The sequence below is a fragment of the Centrocercus urophasianus genome, unplaced genomic scaffold (genome assembly GCF_019232065.1).
Source record: "Centrocercus urophasianus isolate 14NV4802_14NV808 unplaced genomic scaffold, USGS_Curo_1.0 seq_20, whole genome shotgun sequence".
NCBI lineage: Eukaryota > Metazoa > Chordata > Aves > Galliformes > Phasianidae > Centrocercus > Centrocercus urophasianus.
Genome location: NW_024884756.1, coordinates 11,855,424 through 11,870,633, shown reverse-complemented (window position 1 = coordinate 11,870,633; position 15,210 = coordinate 11,855,424). Strand labels below are relative to the sequence as shown.

General features: G+C 44.4%; 1 protein-coding gene across 3 annotated transcripts in view; it reads right to left on the bottom strand.

The window, feature by feature from the left end:
* Window positions 1-15,210, bottom strand: part of KLF7 (Kruppel like factor 7) — a 59,281-nt gene that overhangs the window by 30,635 nt on the left and 13,436 nt on the right. The gene's annotated exons all lie outside the window — the stretch shown is intronic.

Here is a 15,210-nt window from a genome sequence, read left to right as displayed (position 1 = left end):
TCTGGGAGGCATGGGGATTTGGCACTTGTTTGAAACTGCTCGGACAGAGGGCATGGGAATATCTGTGTATGGTAGAGGATATTATGGTAATGTAGGCAATAACTGGAAAGCATCCACTAAATTTTCATGGAAATCTGCACACAGCCGCATTTCAAATGTAATCTGGCAAACAATCACCTCTACATGAAACATTCAAACTGCCCAATCTCCTGGTGCACACAAAAAGTCACCTCTCCAGCAAATTCCTTCCTCTTTCTTCACACACATTACGTTTTACTACAAACTTAACTCTGCATTGTTGGCTGAGGCCCAATCTTCTCCTAAAATGGCATAAATCTTAAGTAAATCATTTTAAGATAGAAAGAGGAGACAAAGAAAATCCCGCAGTAACAGCATAGCTTGTTTGAAGGGGCTGAGAGAAGATGAAGATGCGACAAGAAAGTGGGGACCTAGCGCCTCTTTTAGAGGGTTTTTGTCACATCTGAACAAGTAGACCTCCTGTATACAGAACACCACATTTACACACAAGGACATGCACACAGCATCTTGAAAAGTAGGTGAAGATGCAGGCAGAGATGCTGCCGCATAAAAATGTGTTCCTACATCTCCGTAGCAGTGATTATAGCATGAGGATGGGGTGAACCTACTACTTGAATGTAGCTTGTATGAGCTGCCCTAAGCTAGCACTAGCACCAATAAAGCCTCCAGGCACCATCATGCTGCCCAGTGTTCTCCAAAACCAACATTATAGACTTTTATTATTTATAGAAAGCCGTTATCTGTAGTTTTGGGAGCTTTTAATGGAGTTTATTAGTGTTGTTTTTCATTTCTTGCTGCCTGAAAGGATAGTTGGTTTAATACCTTCACTGAAATTTTACAGGACTTAAAATAACATACATACCAACAGAGATATTTTTTTGAAACTTTTAAAAACTACTCCTGAGGGAACACTTTAAAGATATAAAGAAAGGGATTTTTAGGCAGAAATATTCAGTGCAGCTTAATGGAGCTAATGGTCCAACTACATCTCAACCTGGAAGCCCAACATCTGATTAAGAAACAAAAGCTTCCTACCACTAGAGATGAGACAGAGACTCCTGTCTTTTGAGTACAAACCTCAATAGGAGCACAAAAAGGCTCCATTCACAGCTTCCTGGGAGCTAACATCTAACTCAGGATTATTACTTTCAGTGTACCCTGGAAGCAACACTACTGTTTGCAGATACAAATTGGTGAGATGACATCCAGAGTTTCTGAATTTAAAAAAAGATTCTGTCAGACAGTTATCTATTTAATTATTTAATATACCCAGTCATAGATTTGAGCTGTAGAGATGGACTTGGCAAAAAACAAAAAAAATGGCAATTTATGCAAGCGAGAAGTGCTATACTTCAGTGGAGTCACATGAGACTGTGTATGCAATGTGTCTGGACTTACTAGTCACCAATCTCGCCTTAAGCAAACCACCAAATGATCAAGTTGCTCAAACTTAGCAGGGGGCCTCACTTCTTTGTCTACCATAAAAGGGATCTCTGAAGAACTGTTTTTGCCAAATCCCTAGAAGATGAAGTTGGTAACTTTTTGGGCTCCTGACACTCAGCAAGCAGAAGTTCAACCAGTGTGCCCTCCCAGAATTACCTGAAAACTGGCATCCGCGAGCTGCAGCCCACAGCTTGGGCATTCTGCTGCCTTCTGCTCTGGGTTAACACTAAACTGCTGCACTGCCCCAGGAAACCAACGGGCTGCAACAACCACCTATCCTCTTTTCTTCCAGCAGTGATTTCAATAGGCAACAGCAGACAAAAGCTGAAGCCAGATCATCAGAAGCCTGCTGCTCCACCTCCTAAACAGAATGAGACTGAGGAACAATGATATGGACACTAACTAACTCAGTGCAAGCTCAACATTTAGGACTTAGGGGATTCCCTTTGGGGGCAGCCAGCTCATTTCTCCAACAGCCTTGCTCCAAGCATCACGAGAAACCATTCATTTGTGCTCTCTGCTCTCACCACTGCTCCTTCAGCTGGATTTTTGGATTGGTTCCTATTTCCTGCTGCAACAATGTGACTTGGCCCTGTACATCCGCTGGGCTGCCCCTGAGGCTACCCTACTTCCTGAGCACAGCAGAAAGTTGGAAATGATGGGAATCAGCAATAAGCTTCACAGCAAGGTGTCACAGCATCTGCTTCTGCTGCAACCTAACCTTGCTGGCTTGTGTGACAGCTGAACCTTTTCACCTTGAACACACCTTAACTTGGGGCCAAGGACTTCCCCTGAGGGACAGGGGCAGGGGAGAAGGCTTTCAGCTTTCACTCAGGAGTGCCCTGTTCCGAAGGTCCATCTGATCTCATTCCTGAGGACAGCCCCTATGCTGTCCCTGTGGCACCAGCACCTACTGACCCTGCTCACTCTTCTCCCCCTGGAAAGCAGACACTTTGGTACCAGCAATGAGGGAAGCCATACTGGGGCTGCTCACAGTAACAATGGAGAGCTGCTCTTGTGGACACAAAAAGCCTACTTAACATGCAGTTCTGGGACTGGAGAATGGCCGTAGGTGGGGATCTGACCTCTCCATAGATGAATTAAGGGATTTGGGGTAGCTTTCCAAGTGAACCGCACAGTTCTCCAGGATTGATCCCACACACAAAACAAAAGAGGTGATGCTTTTTAACTCTCCACATCATGTAATTTGGGCTTTCTGTCTCACTTAGCCTTAATCCAGTGGGGCAGAAATAGATTGGGGACCTAATAAACAGAAGTCTTCCAAAGTAAAATAAAAACATAATCAGAAATTAGGGATAGAAGTGGGGAAAAAAAAAGGAGGAGGCTGGGACTAAAAGCCATTAAATGTGACAACAGTGGCAGGAGACTTCAATTGCCAAGACCAGAAAGCTGCACGTTGGCTCTGGGGCCCATGGGTGCAAGCAGAAGGTGCTGCTCCTTTAAGGCGCCACTAGCCCAGTGATAACAATAGTAGGCCTGACAGTTTTTTTAGCTTCACCATTAATTTTCCATAAAGAGCAGTTTCTCGATGAGCCCTTTTCAGGCAAAGCCTGATGCTTCAGAAACCTGTAATTATTCTTGGCTCCCCCCTCCCGCAGCCATTGCACCTGTGCCATTTCAAGACACCAGCTGGTCATGCCTTGCCTTCTGCCTCAGAAATCCAAAACCAGTGGATCAAGCCCATCTCCCCATAGAGAGGGAAAAAAACAACTCAAAGGAAAAGAAACAATATAATGAAGCCCCTCCCTCCCTCCCTCCCGCTCCCCACAGTCCCTCCACCAAGTCAACAAGGGGAAGCTGAGCAGCGCTGAGCCGGAGGATCTCCATCTCATCTGCATGGCAGACAAAGCCCGAGGAGAGCTCAGGCCGCAGCCTTGCGGCAGCCCGGTCACCTCCTACCTGCTGTCGATGCAGGGCTCGGCCTGCAGAACAAAGCTTCCTTCCCCATATGCACTCCCTGGCATGTGCCAAGTACCTTATGTGACCTTCCCCTGCTCGGGCCCAAATTGCCTGGGGAGTGGCAAGCAGCGTTTTGAATGCAGCCTGGTTTTTTCACTCCTGCCCCAGCAAGGCTTAGCATTTTTAGGCCGTGTAAGCTTAACCCCTTGTCTTGAGCTCTGAGCTGGTGAAGCCACTCGGGCTGAGACCGCCAGCCTTGGGGACCTTCAAAAGCAGAAGCATAGTTCTTCCACCTCCACTCCCACAAAGTTACTTGCCGACAAGTGCAGCAAAACCTAACAATTCTGTGTGAGAGCAGCAGGACACTGACAAATACCCAGAGACATGAGCCCACACGGCTATATTCAGACACTGGTGAAATCTACTGCTTCCACTTCCACCACCAGCCTGAGAGGACAGTGTTCCAGAGTTAATGAGACGAGAGCAAGCTGCTCCTGTCGTCACTGCCAGTTCTGCTGGATGTCTGGATTCTCAATACATACTCATGCAAGAGATGGGGAGATTGCTGTAATAGATGTAATACTTCACATGTGTGAACTAAGCCTTCCTACACTGTAGGTTGCTACACAGCAAGTAACCTGATGGGTATTGAACCTTCTTACCCAGTGCCTGTAGGATTAGTTGCAATAAAGGCTTCAAAACTGTAATGGGAAGAGGAAGATGTTTCCCTTCAGGGACATAAGAAGATCGGTAAGACTGTTGACTGCTGTCAAATGGTTTTTGCAGGGTAAGGATAAAAAGTGACCCAGCTACTTCAACCCACCTGCCCTGACTAACAAGGGTCATTCACTTTGCCCCTTGCTCCTCAGTTTAGCCAGTTACAATAAACGTTGATTAATAGCTGAGAAATAATAAGATATGACTTTGGTAAACTCCAGATACTTGCAGAAAGCCAGTAAATGAGTAAAGGACGACCATCTGGCACATGCACATTCCCCACAAAAACTCAGCCTGATTTCTTAATTTTGGATTCAATTACAAAAAGATTCAGTTTCCCAACAGAGGTGCATTTTCATCACCTACAAACAATGATGGGTGTTTCCTGACTACACTCTGGTAAGCTGTGACATCTCTTTGTTCCCCACGCCATACCACCTCCTCAGCAGAGCAGCAGAATACACCACAAAGGACCACGTCCTTCTGGCAGTACAAGACAAGCACTGTAGTGCTGCTCTGTGCCTGGCAAGGACCTACTTCTTACAGAATGCAGTGGAGAAGAAACACACACATGCTCTGAGAGTGGAGATGTGACACGTACCATTTTCAGCAGAGTTTAGCACTCACCTAACAGCAGCCAGCAGAAAGCCTTTACAGTATTCAAGATCCTGTGTGTTTTGTACAGCTAAAGACAGGACAACACGGTGACAGTGAAGTTCAGCCAAGGATAAAACAAAAGCCCAAACACTTCAAATGATTTGAGGCCAGTTGGGGAAGACACCTAATCAACATGTTCAGTGGGTTCCTCTGTTTTGTTGATGCTGAAGTATTTGATAACATCTTGATTCTGAATTTTTCTAGCAGATTATGGGAAGTCCTCATCTGGAAGTGCTAGTTAATTCTAAGTGCCATTTTACTGCAGATAAAATGGGACATCAAGCACCGATCTTGGAAGCTATCCAAAACCTAATTAAGAAGTTGGATACTTAGATCAGGCTGTGACAGAGAATGAAAATGTCAAATGCGGTTGACAAGCAGGTCTGATCTACCAGCTCTGTTTACAGTACTTGAAAGGATTCTCTTTGCAGCAAATCTTTATTGGTGCAAAGCAGAATTATATATGCAGTAGCTAAGGTCAAATTCCATCCTCCATTGTGATCTCACCACTATCCACTGGCACATAAAAAATGGATCTCATTTGTAACATGAAAAAATTACAGACATGTCAAGACTGCAACAGAAGAGAAAGCATCCTCAACCTGAACGCATCCCAAAACAACAATTCCAGGGTGAGGGTTACCATGGCTCAGACCAAGCTATCACAGCTTGCTTCCAGGTCCAGTGCCTGGTGTCAGTATGTCGTTCACTAGAAAAGTAAAAGCTTCCAGCTGCAGTGGCACTTGCATTTTGGTTCCTGGATATTGAACGGAATGCTGTGAGACAGCTCTGAATTAAGAGGAGTAAGAGGTCGAAAATTTACCTGCCTTTCCTGGAATGTCATGTTATTTTTCCCTTTAACCCTAAAGCAAGTTTTGAAAGCTCCATCTTCTCCCTGCCACCAAAAGCCTTCATTACTTCCTGAACAACAACAAACCCCAATACTCTTGCCCATCTATTCCAAGGTTGTCGTCTATTTCCAGCCAGCTGCCAAAACCTCCAGCTTTTCCTCTTGGCAACCTTTACTGGGCAGTTGCTAGTTGTCAAAAGCTGCAGCACATCTGAAGCCCAACATTTGGGATGGCATAAAATTAACAGAATTTTAGTATTAAAGTAAGTAGTTCTGCTAAATACATTCAGCAAAATGGGAAAACTGCACTCTGAAAGTGCACTATCCACTCTGAGTGGATAGTAAGAAAAGATTTCAGCTAGGCAACAGCAAATAGTTTCTACTTCAAAGACAAGAAAGGCAAAACTCCTAGCCATGTGCCAGCGCATCCTGCCCAGATGTTATACAGTTCCTTAAGAAAAAGACAGCTATACTTTTCAGGTACAGTAAGCCATTTGCAGACACCTAACTCATGGCAAAATTCTGCATGCATTCTTAGCCCCCCTGTAAATATGAGGCAAATCCAAGTTAACTCTATGTCAACAAGCAGGCTTTTGCCAAGAGCAAAATCAGGCACACACATGGTCAGCAAAGATCAGCTGATTTACAAAGCCTTGTTTTCCTGTGGTAATTCCAGCGCATGCATGAGCTGCCAGGCCAGTCCACTCACAGAGGCTAAGTGCCTCTGCAGCCAGCAGTCTGGACTAGGCAAGTCTGTTAACTCTGTCATTTCTGTTGAATATTCTGCACAGAACCAAAGTCTCTGCAAATGTGTTCAAGGTAATTATGACCTGTGTCCGTTTTTTCCCCCTGGTGTCAGCCCAAAGAGTGAACTCTTAAGGAAATGTATTTAGGCAAACCAGCCCATTTGCTATCATTCAGGCACAAAAACAGTCTCAGAGAATGTTTCCATACCACGACCCTGGCAGCTTTCTCCCCGCGTTCTTTTCACAGCGTTTTTCTTCTGACCATAAAAGATACTGAAGTCAGAAGCCTCAACGTCATTAAGCAAAGATACCATTTAATGTAAGAAGTCTGCAGATTTACTTAAGGAGCAGCACCACAACCTTCAAATAAACAGAAGCCATCTCCCTGTTGCTCTGGGGCATGATGTAACCAGGGTCAGCAAAGACTTTGGTCAGCCTCTAAAGCTGAAAGGAAAAAAAACACTTCTGCTATAAATTAGCAATTTCCACCAGCAGAAATGGGTAGTGAAACAAATGCCTCGAACAGAATAATCCACAAATCTAATCAAGAAGTCAAAATCAAGATTTGTTCCTCAATTAGCGATAATAAAATTAATCATATCAGTCAAATATTTTTGTAAAAGGACAAACCATATTTGTTCACTAAATATCTGTGGTATTTGGGCTCTAAGCATAGAGAGTTTCAGTGCACTAGTTGTGAGATACTGAACAAAGGACTGCAGATAAGCATGGCTGAATTTGATAGGCATCTAGATTAAAAAATGGATGAAAGAAATCTGTGAACACTGAACCAGGGCTTTGGAGAGCTTGCGTTGTTTTTCTGACTGTTTAATAATGATAGAAAAAATATCTGAAGCAGTCACAACAAAAAACAGCAGCAGTGTCAGCAAAGGATTAAGGACGGCCAAATGAAGAATTCAAAAGTGGAGGCAGCCCATTGTGCTAGTATCAAAATATGATAAAACCCATGTGTGCTTACACATCAGAGCACTCACTGTCTGCTGCCATGCAGTTCAGACCACAAGTAGCCATACAAAAGCCCTTTAAGCTATTATATATAGATATGTATAAATAATGCCTTTCAGAATCTTTCTGAAGAGATGACTTCTTTGTGTAACAGCCTTGCATGGCTCTGAGTAAGCTGGCTAGTGACCCTTGCTATGAACTTTCCTCCAAACTTCACTGAGTAGGTATTTAACCTGTTGCTGTCCCACTTGGAAGCAGCTTTAATTTATATATATAAATAGCAAAAAGGGACAATTAGCTTCTAGAAGTGCCTATTCTAGCTCCCACTGAAATCAAAGGATCAGGTTCAAAGCATGCCCCAGAGTGTGGTAAACTTCTCACAGGAAATGGATATGCTAAAGTAAATGCTGACGGCTGTGAAATGTACAAAGTAGAGCAATATTTTAGGTCTCGATCCTCAATTAAGATTCATCCCTACGAAGTATTGCTGTGGGGTTACAGAGCAGAACTGGATTCCTTGTAATTAGTCCAGATTGGATCATGAATGAAAAAAATGTACTAGCTAGAGATGTTTCATTAACATCCAGAGATAGCTTCACATTTCCTCATCAGCTGGCACTAATGTGTACACCGGCTGTGCTCTCATGGGCTCAGGCAACATATTTGCAAGCACAATTTTTCACAATTAACTAAAATCTTAAGAGGAGGTGTCATCAATACACTCGACATGTGGTACATTTCATAAGAGAGCATTCTGGGTTGTGAGGGCTGTGAGTCACCTCTGCTCTGACCTAAAAACATATGAAACAGGAGGATGTATAGCATTGAATTCCTAACCCAAAAATGTCCCGTTCCTCACCTTAAATTTGTATGACCAACATCCGTGTGCTGGGACTATTGCACCTACTCCACACACGATGCTCATTCACTGCCACAGCTCACGGCTCAAAAAGACCTTTTGTACACTGCCTTTTGAATTGTTTTTGGCTGTGAGGAGGAAGAGGTGGGGACCTGTCTGGGAAACAGGAAGCAGGAGGAAGTAGGGGAATACGGAGTAGAATAAGGTCAGAACTAAAAAGAATAGAAGAGCATTTATACCATTTCTAAACCACAATAAACATACAGGACCAAAGTCTGCCTCAAGCCATGCAGGGAACAGAGTGCTGCTTGGCTGAAGTTTAAATTCTTATGTGAACACAGCAATGGTCTAATCGCTCCTACAAAAGCCATTTGCTGCTTTTTTCCTTCTCCTTTTTTAAAAATCATTTGGGCAATTTGTTATCTTACAAGAGCAAGAAGATGCATGTGCTGCTGTGATAAATATGCCAGTCTGAGAAGGGAAAAGAGAAGACAGCAGCCTCAGGTTTCACCATCACACTGAGAAAAAACTCAATCCAGAAGCAAAGCGATGGGAAGCACAACCGGATCCTCAGCTGGGGTAAATCAGCACAGAGCAGCACTGATTTCATTGTTCCTGTTTACATCAGCCGAGGACCTTGCCAACACTCCAACTCCATGAAGTTCTGCTCTAAATTATCACCATTTAACTCTGGCTTACGTGAAGCAGAATTTGACATGTTCTTTGATGGCTGGAGATTGTTACTTTATATTACAAATCTTGTCTACTTTATTAGGAACAATGTGACCGAAATGGAAAAATTGGAAGAATTTAAAAACACCACATCCTGATGCTTGGATTGGCTTAATGTGGGCCAGCAGTGTATTTGGAGGTACTCACTATCAGGTTACTGCCATGTCTATCCCAGGATTTTCATCACTGTACAGAAGAAGAAGAGTCTTCATGCATCCCACTGCAGGTAAACTTGCCTGTTACTCAACAGCAGGTGCTCTTTAAAGGATACCCCCTTGCTGCCAAGAATGTTTTCCCATTGTTTTTCCTTTCTGTGTTGCACTGCCAAAGCATTTGTGCCAAAACATAAGCCATCAGGGATTCTGATCCAGCCTCAAATCTCACAGACGGTGCACTTGTGCTGCCACACGCCCCAGTAAAAGCAGCAGGGTCCTCTTTTTAAAGCAATTTGCTGGAGCATACTGGAAAAGAGCCTGCCAGAATTGGCCCAGCCACTCACCAGCAACACAGGCGCCTGCCACAGGCACCTGAGGAGACCTGTGTCCCCAAAATGCCTTAGACCAAACATAAAGGAATCTGGCACATCCTTTTGTGGATACTAATGGCAAGTTGAAGTGTGCTGTCAGATCTAGACCGGGTAGTGCTTCCTCCCCATGAAAGAGATCTTCCCTGCATCAGTGTAGTTTGCAGCAGGCTGTGCAGCTAGCAGCTGCTGCATAAGATGGACAGCTGGGAGATGCCACCAAGAGCCCTCCCATAACTGACTTAAGAAAGCTCAGCAGGTCCCATCACCAGCTGCCTGGAGCCAGAACACCTCTGTGAGCCAACTTACACAGGCACAGCTCTCATTCTGGCTTGTTCAGTCTGTTGATTGTGGACATCCACCCAGTTGTTACGGGTTTTAATACACTGCCATATGAAAGTGCTATTTCAGGACAAAGCTATTAATAGTAGTAGCAGCCAGAAAATAGCCTAGAAGGAATGCAATGTCTTGGTATTCCTGGAAGATCTAACGATTTCCCAGCATCCAAGAGGCCAACATGGTCAATTCAAGATTTTTCTGTGCACAAGGGCCTTGCTCTTTTGTTAGAGGATCTAACTATGCAATAAGCCATCATGACATCCTCCACAGAAATGCCCAGTATGGATACCTGCCGAATGCCAGGTCTGCAGAGATTACAACACAAAGTCCCAGAGGGTGGTACTACATTACTGCAAGCAGAGGCTGAGTGCTCTGACGAAGCATCAGGAGATACTGACGTTCTGCAGCAGCAGGTGAAAGAGGTGAAGGATGGGAGAGGACCTGATTAAGACCTGCTCAGAAAGCTGTCTGATACAAGTATTTCCCAAAGCCTCTTCTTTCCAGGCTCTTGCCCCACTAGCATCCTCTCCTTCCTTGTTCCTTCACACTGCATCTCCTCAGCAACATTTTACTTTGGCAGGAACCCTGTGGTTAAGGCAAGGCACTGCCCGTGGTCATGCTCTCTCTGCTGGCAACCTACTCTTTTTCTCCTGGCAAAGCCTCCCTGGAAACATTGGAGAATACTGTGCAAGACTGCCAGGCCCTGCCTCAAGTTTTTCCTGGCATTTGTCCCTCTCAGATTAATTGGGAAGGTTCCCAAATTAATTCCAGGTCCGTAATGAGCACAACACTCGGCACCACCTTCTGAAGGTGAGGGCATCTCTGCTGACAATGCCGTAAGGCTTTCAGCATCCATTCTGCCTGTACCTTACTGCTCGGAGGATCTTACTGAGACCTTTGGCTTTCCAGACCCATCCGTAAGTATCGTATTTGAGTAAACTGAATGAGACTTGCCACTTTCTCCAACATTAGAAAGCCCCAATGATGTTGCTGGGAGTTAGAAGATAACACACTCACAGCATACAGCCTTATTGAACCATCACACACATCTCCAGTTCACTACAAACATAAAGGGTTTGGTACAGGGTACTCTGGTCTCTCACCACCCTCCAGAACAGAAACAAACAAAACTCATTTACCAACAAGGAAAAGAGAAACAAACTGTGACTATTATAATCCCAACAGCAGACATGCTATTGGGTCTATTTCCAACTCAGACATTTTAAAAATTTAGTTTACCTTAAGAATCTTATTTTCCCTGATTTTCCTTTTCTATTTATTTAAGACTATATAGTACCTTCTACAATAAGTCTGCTTTTGTAGGGCAGCTGTATACTGCTCCTTCCCTCTATTGCCTTTTTGCAATGAGATGGAAGTCTCTGCTATCATGGCCTGGAAGACTGTGGCCAGGCTCTCTCAGCTTGGTCTGTGGGAAGGGGAAGAGCAAGGACATGTTCTGTTGCTGAGGTACAACAGCTCTCCTGTTGCAGAAGTGGTGTCCCCTTCCTTGTGGCACAACCAACCCTCCCCATCATTTTGTTTATCATCAATATTGCTGAAGTCATTTTTAGTAGCCCTCACAGGCAGGGTCTGTTGCCAGCTATCATCATCCCAAACACTTTGAGAACTCTGTCACTCTGCTATGGTACAATCCCTGTAACAGATAAACACAAACATCATGTTCCCCCACGTACAAATTACAGCTTTCAGGAACTGCAATATTATTTTGGTTATAAACACACAAAGGTAACCTTTATGCTAGGCAAGGAGGAGTTGCACAAGAGACCACAGGCTGAGCCTCTGCCTCACAGGGAACGATGCTGGGAGCCTTTGCTGCTTCTCCTCCCACCGCTTCCCAGGCAGTTGCAATGATATCAGTGCTAAAGTGAGAGCCAAAATTCCTTGTGGTGGTAACTGGGGCTGCTGGAGGGCTTTGCTTCAGTCCCACAGACCAGGAATGAGGATTCAGAAAGGGAGAGAAACAAGCTCAAAACACGCTGTGTTAGCTATCACTATCGCTACATGCTGGCACAGTTTGCACAACCAGAATGCAGTATTTCAAGCACTATTCATGACTTTTGCCATCGTGAGTCCCTCCAGAAGTCAAAAGTAGGCCTTTTCAACACGTGGACACATTCAGGAGGACAGCATGAGCACCTCAGTGATTGATGCCTTCCATCATGAGAGCAATGTTCAGAGGGAATTCATCCATTTTATATCTCTAACCCTTCCCATCAGACCACAGGTATCCCCAGTTCTGCAGATCTCCCATCAACACAGCACTGAGTGCACAACATGGGTCAGAAAACCATGAAGTCAGATTGACCCTGCAAGCTCCTGGGAGCTCCCTGAGGTGTTCCATTCCTCCTCTGAAGATGCTAATGTGTCCCTACCCCACCAGAAGTAATGAAGCACTCCTGGAATAAAAAAAACTGCATTAAGAGTCTACTTTACATGTGAGCAAAGAGCTTTCTTTCCCTCATACCATTTTTACTCATAAATATAATATCAAGGTGATTGTGTTCTCCTCAGCCTACTCAAAGTGTTCTGTAAGTAAAACCTGCAATTGGCAATTTATCAGATGAAAAAATAAAAGCCACATTTCGTTTTTCCCTACACTCAAAAATGACCACGTGCAGCCTCTGAAGCACACCGATCTTTTTAACAAGGTCATGAATATCAGCCTGGAGGCGGAGGCAGGGAACAAAACCACCCTGCACATGTTTTCCTTCTCTGCCGCATTCTTACTGATGTTTTGCTCACTTTCTAAGCAAAGAGGAAGCCTCTCCTGTTCCCGTAACTCTGTTTATTCACATTCCAGCAGCAGCGGTGCTTACAGCCACAAGGAGCTCTCCAAGGGCAGAGAATCCGATCTTGCTGCAACACATTTTGAAGCTTGAGACATGGCCAGTTCTGAGCAGCAATGAGGTGGAAGCCGTGAGAGCAGAAAAGAAAGGCAATGGGTGGTGGGACACCATGAAATCTTTTGAAAGCACCATTCTGTAGGCTAGGACAAAAAGCACAGCACACCCTTCGCCCAGTGAAAAGACTGGAAAATGCTCTTTAGGAGGCACAGCCTTAGGAGTCTGAACAAATCCCCCCAGATGTCCCTGGTGACAAAGAAGCCCAATCTGATCAATACAGCAGCATTATTAACACAGCGATGGCTTACACGCAGCTGGTCATACGTTCCTGCCTCTGCCGACAGTGGGGGAAGGGGTGCAAACTCGGCTGTGGTTCACAGGGGAAATGTCTCTCAAAATCATTACACTGTACAAAGAATCTCTTACCCATTTCCATGCAAGCTGCTTTTCTGGGAGAACTCCGCTTTGTCAGTATTTATCAAGCTCAGGTGGAAACCCACACATATTTTGTGCATTATGCGTTGGGTTGGTTTTGTTTTGTTTTTCAAAAAGAAATGTTACTTTAATTGCTTTAAGATTCCTATCTTCAGACTTTTCTTTGCAGCTATAAAAAGCCTTTTCTTCGTGGGCTGGGGACAGACATAAATGTAGGCAGTTAACAATAACGTGACTGCAGAGGGCGGGACTTTATGAATAGCAAATCTTGTAAAATATTATGGGGACTAGGGGCTGAGTTAAGTGTGTTTGGATTCAAACAGAAGGAATGGTAGTAGAAGGGTATACATCTCTACCACTGCCAAGCCATGGTCAGAGTCGTCGCCCTTCTGTGTTTGGCTCTTCACAAAGAGAGTTTACAGACAGTCCTTGCAAGTAGCTCAGGAATTGGCAAGAGAATGGAAGGGGAGAAAAACACTTACAGCTAATCATCTGCTCAAGTGTGGCCAGCAAATCTGAGGATTCAGTACAAACAGGGCCCTGCGTGCGCCACAAGCCAAGTGGGAGGAAGGGCATCACGCAGGCAGCAGTGTGCGTGTGCACCATCCCAGGTGGTTTGTGAAGGAAAAAACACAACAGAGAACCTAAAAGAAAAAGCACCACAGAAATGATGCATCTACACCTGTTGTCTTTCTTCAGCATTCAGTTTGGACATGGTCAAAAAACAGGGAAAACAACAGACTTGTTTCTCCCCTCCACTGGGGAGAAATTCTGACACCTCTCTGACATAAAAACACAAAGACTATCAAAGCCAAAAACTGCACAAGGAAGGTAAAAGGCTGAACTTGAACTCACTATGGGTCTCTACACTGTATTTACCAAGATTTTCTTATCAGAAAAGTGTGGTGCTACTCCAGAGCTGCTGGCATAAAGCTCTCCCAGAAAGAGGTGCTGTACAAGTGTCTAGACAGACTAAAATGAAAAAGAACAAATTATATGACACTGCCCACTGTCTGCAAGCCAGGGCCAGATTCTCACAGGGAGGAGTAAATCACTAGAACTGTAATCATAGATAGTGGAGTTATCTTAATTTACACTAAGCAAGAATTTGGCCCAGAAAAACATTCCTGTCAAGTCTGCAGCCAAAAATTCCTCCGCTAGACCACATTCCACCAGCTAAACTGCCAGGGAAGACAATTGCAAAAAGAATTTAATTAAAATGGAGACCAGGGAACTGGTAGCCTTTTCTCCACTCTCGGCTTCCTCTCTGTGACAACTATTTGGGCACCCCAATTTCCCAGCCAGAAAAATGGGCACCTACATCTCCCTGCTCTCTACGGGCAATGACTGAAGCATCCTATGTGTTCAAAGCTCAGTCATCGTATCAGACATCTGAACGCTCTAAAACCTGGGTCTTAGATGGAAGCATATGCATTTTGCTTTGCTGAAACAGCTCTGTCATTGCTCTTGGAAAATCTGAGTCTCAAAAAGGCAACTGTGAGAGGCTGTAGGTGTCAGTCCTCTGACTCACCAGGGTACTGCTAGGGAATTTTACTGCCCCAGACCACACAAATCCACTGGCACAGTGGGTGAAGGAAAAAGTCCTTCCTTGGTCCCTGGTCCTGAAATACAGGTATGCACAAAGACCACTGCTTTTCCACTTTTCTTGTTCCTATTTTATCTCTGAACTTAAACTTTTGTATTGATTAGTATCTTAACAGAAAGCGGATTTTCTGCACACACTTCTTTTTTCAATTCCACCTGGAAGTCATTAAGTGGAATAATACACCAGGGATGTGGAGCAATGCAATCATGCCATCAGCTCATAAGGACGATGTCACATGGTGCCTAATTGCAGCAGGTCCTTTCTTCCCTTTTACTCCTTAATTTCCATTAAAACATTTGGCTTTTTACATGCTTGTCTGCAAGAACATCTGTGACAGCACACTGTGCAGAACCTACTTCTTTGCAGTCCTTGTGTTCTGCACAAACATTCCTAAATGGTGCTCACCTCTGTACTGTCCATGGAACGCTTGTGCTTGAGAAAGCTGCTAATTCCCAGGCAAGACCCTGTTTTATACACCTTGCTACCTGCACTTCTAAGAGAACACAGTTGCAGC